This window comes from Hylaeus volcanicus, chromosome 2 (assembly GCF_026283585.1).
Source record: "Hylaeus volcanicus isolate JK05 chromosome 2, UHH_iyHylVolc1.0_haploid, whole genome shotgun sequence".
In the NCBI taxonomy this organism is placed as follows: Eukaryota; Metazoa; Arthropoda; class Insecta; order Hymenoptera; family Colletidae; genus Hylaeus; species Hylaeus volcanicus.
The window spans coordinates 28,117,985-28,122,405 of record NC_071977.1 but is presented as its reverse complement, the minus strand read 5'-3'; the positions used below and the strand labels follow the sequence as shown (position 1 = coordinate 28,122,405).

At 40.9% G+C, this 4,421-nt stretch overlaps 1 protein-coding gene across 1 annotated transcript in view; it reads right to left on the bottom strand.

The window, feature by feature from the left end:
* The window catches only part of LOC128885075 (uncharacterized), a 15,299-nt gene extending 13,708 nt beyond the window's left edge, over positions 1–1,591 (bottom strand). Inside the window, exon 1 of the mRNA XM_054138836.1 lies at positions 1,441–1,591. The gene's annotated coding sequence lies outside the window, so the exon portion shown is untranslated. The remainder of the gene's footprint in view (positions 1–1,440) is intronic.
* Between the last annotated feature and the right edge of the window lie 2,830 nt (positions 1,592–4,421).

The window sequence follows — 4,421 nt, the reverse complement described above, 5'->3', positions numbered from 1 at the left end:
GATGGAGAATACTACTTAGATTATAATGAAGCCATTTAAATGTTTCGGAACCTATGGCTAAAGGTTATACAAGGTCGTTGAAGGTCAGCTACGATGGAGAATACTACGACCTTGAATGTACAAAACAGGTAAACAAACTGTAACACTTATGGAACACTTTACATCTAGGAATGTAAAATAAAGTCAAAGTGTATCGTAAATAATTGCAAAATTATCATTCTCTAATTCGTATACGTATAAGCTTAGCTTGTCTATTGATCAATATTACTTTCTGTTGAAAGTTACTTCGTGTTGAAAGCTTCTGATTTGAAAAGAGCGATGACAGTACGATCATAATGCGGTATTAATGTCCCTTCGCATTAATGTTAAATATCGATGCATCACGCGAGAGATAACGGGTGCAACAGTAGAATTCTTTGTACGCCTCGAGTAAAAAATTAAAAATATATGCAAAGCGGACGGTCAATAATAAAGTCGCTCCAATTGCTCCTATCAACCGAACGGCACGGTTGGCATCTGTTCACGAGACAAATATTTGCCAAAACGTCGTTGCTCACGTAACGTATCCGCTTATAAATTAAATAGCGTCAATTAAACTTGGAAAGCTCAGTCAGACAGTATGAACAAGCGCGTCATAAACAAGTAGAGTTTATCGAATATATTTGTCCATTTTTTAGACCAAACGTGTTATTCATCTTGCAACCGATTAGAGGACTGAAATCATTGGTAACGATATATATTTGTTGATGCTACAGTTATTCCTAACGTCTGTTTACACATCGTACCAGGATAAGAAAACTACGATCTACGTTAATCTTCAATCCCACTAACAATAAGATTGTCGTTCACAATCTATCAATCGTCCGATTAAGCTGCACGATTATCTATATATCAAGACGCATCGATAATCGTGTATCAAAATCTGAGTAACTCTTGCACAGTGTGGTCCAGTTGAGAAGCCAATAAATCAATAAAAGCCTACCGTATTAAAAACAATCATCGTAAAGTTTACTTTCGGAATACTTGTGTAAGAAAATCGTTGAATAAACAAAAACTCATTAACCCCAAAGGTTCAACGACTTCTTGTTTGGTCAAAGTATTACTCGACTCCTGGACGTGTATACGTAACCAAGGAATACCTTCTGTTTCAAAAGATAACACAAAATGCGTGTAACGGAGTGTTATCGATCAATAGGGCTCGCCACATTCGTCACGTTGTATACGCTGTCACGATTGCAGCTGATCAAACTAGTATACAGGCAGTTCATAGCGCAGTATATGGGAGCAACTTGTTGATTCACAGGCGTTATCGGGAGAGAATCGTGCAAAAGCAAAACATACATACACGTACACCGAAATGCTTCCGAGTCGAGTAACTTCGTTCGCTATTTTCGTTCAGCGACACAGAATAATCCCGTAAAATAGTATTTGAACTGGGACCTGTTTATCGTCCGATGGGGGGTCAGAGACCCACCTGGTCGATGCCCGTAGCCACTGTCATGATCTCTCTCCGCGTCCTCTTCTCGTTTCACCTTTGAAAAGGTACCACTAGCGTACCCCGTGGCACGCACACAGGTGCGAAACGGTTTAGAAGCACACGAGAGCAGTCACTCACGCACAACGTGGCAACGCGCGCGCACGTACACAAACACATACGCGCACCCGCGGAATTCACAGTTCACGGATAAAGCTTCTCCTTTCTCTTCGCATTCTTTGACATCTCCGTCCAGCCTTGTCCCTTCGTAGATAGGATCCTTGTTTGCTCGCAAAGAGACGAACGGCTCACGGATAGGCTTCCTTCTAACGGATTTGGGCGACGATAGAACCGAGATACGATAAGATACAGAGACAAAAACGATATCGGAATAGCTCGTTTCGACGGCACCGATCGCGCGTCCGAACTAACGCTCTCTTCCTACGCGAGACGCGCGCTTGTCTGCCGCACGGTGCATCCCTTCTCTTGCTACTGTCCTCTCCCCCCATTCCGCTGCTCCGTTTCGTAGTCTATACTCGCGCTTCGTATACAGGGTGGGGCATTTAAAATTGGACTCTCGTGTAACTACCTCGCGTTTAAATTTACGACAACGAAACAGGCATACTAGTCGGCCTGATTCGCGAGTGGGAATATGGCGACGATGAACCTCAAGATTATCGGTTCTTTATTTTCCAGCACTTATTTGATACATTTACATTTTCTCAATTTGCGATTCGAGTTTAGATTTTCATTCAGGCGATAAATTCTACAGCGTAGCCCGATATCTTGTATAATTTTAAGTGTACGACGATATTATGTTAACAACCCTTGGTATAGGAAGTAGTTTTGGATGGTATTTAATAATAACAAAATTAACAAATTCTCCCATTCTCATTCAAGAAAAAGTAACGTCCTTCCATATCAAGTAGGATCAGTAGGTACCATTTTTAACGAGTCAAGTCTAAAGCATTGGCGTTCGGGTTGATTTAACGATTAACTTGTTACGCAATTCTCAAATATTAAACGTCTACTGCTTTTGATAGGGGAGTATAACTGAATTCTTTTATACTCGTTTTAAGAAGACCTCTTTATCCTTGTACAAATACGACGTTAAGGGGCTGAACTTGACTGATCATCCGCCCCGTGGGTGAGTCACACAATTGTCAGCCTCACTGGCGAGTCGATAATTTTTATCAACTGCGAAACACAATTGGACACGATCGTGTGCGTGGAAGATAGGGACGGTTTCTGTTTCAAGCGCCGCGTTAATTACGCGTCTTGACAGATTTTGCAATCAATGATACTTTGTTGTCAGTGGGTTAATGCGTGTGGTTCTAATGCATACTGATAAGATACTTAGAAGAACATGTTATTGATAACAAATTGCCGCATAATTACAATTACACAGTTATCAAAGCATTCCACATTACTGATCGTCTCACAGAAGGGAAGGTTTCCAATAAAGGCACGATGTATTATATTCTTATCTTATATAAAAATGTTGGTGCGTATGTCTGATCATAGCGGCTAAACCACTGAAGCTATCCACCATATACAGGGTGTCCAAAAAATGTTGGAGGTCCTTGAAAGGGGTGGTTCGGGAGGTGATTTGAAACAACTTTTTCCTTTGCAAAAATGTCGGATGGGGCTTCGTTAAGTAGATATTAATAAAAAAAACCCGACCAATCAGAGCGCGCGGATACCGTTGGAGCGGCCGCGGTAGCGAAAGCTACGCGCTGAGCGGCCTCGTCGATATCCTTCGATCCACGTCGAGTCACTTGTTCGCGTACAAGCGCGGTCGCTTAGCTCGTAGCCTTCGCTACCGCGGCCGCACCAACGGCATCCTCGCGCTCTGATTGGTCAGTGTTTTCCGTTAATATCTCCTCAACGAAGCCTCGGACAACAATTTCGCTAAGGAAAAAGTTGTTTCAAATCACCCCCTGAACCACCTTTTTCAAGGACCTCCAACGTTTTTGGGACACCCTGTATTCACACCATATGCTCGCGTGGTGCTCCGGATTATTTTTGTTTGTATTGGCTCCTCTAGGTAGCGCTACATAAAATGATAAAGTTGTCCATTGGTTTCTTTATACAACCAGATATTATTCCAATTATTCAACCAGACATTATTTAGTCCTGTAAATAATTTATTTAATATTCATTGTCCGTCATCATTTATGACCATCTTTTTCAGATGCATATAGAAATCGATTTAAGATTTAAAATGATAAATGTATATTATTACCAAGAGCAGTGATCTTATGAATCAGTAATCACTGTAACCAGTCGTCATTCGAAACCGTAAATGTTATTCTTCACGACAGATAAGATATCGAAGTATTTGCGAGCACATAATCTCATAAATGGAGTGGAAGATCCGTGCGTAACGATGACAAGAAGTTAAAATTGAAACGTGAGATATATTAAAAGGGTGTTTCAATCTTTGTGCCCATTTTTAGGAGCGAAAGTTTGATAGCCATTGGGTGTCATCTGACACTGTTTTAAGAGAGTGATTATGGGGGAGTGTAGCAAGCCCTATTAACACGTTGGCTGCCGAGCTAAAACTCGTAAAAATTTCAATAAAGCTAAAATTTTGTCTAGAAACTATTAAAAATTGGATAGCTTAACATCTGTCGTAGTATTTAATTTTTTAACGTCGTCAAATTTACGAATACTGTCCAGATTTATTTTCATTATTGTCTCATCTTTGAAATTAATTTTACTAGTTCCTTAATGACAACGCCTGTCACCCATTTCTGGGTGACGTGGCGACCAACATGTTAAATCGAGGACTTACAATTAGAGGAAAGGTGATACCGATTATCGAAGTTTTACTATCCATCACGGTTACGCTACTCCCTATCGTTGCACCAAGATATCGTGGATGTCTTTCGAAGATTTCCCCTACGAAGTAAAAACAACTCGATGAAAGCACGTGAACGCCGGC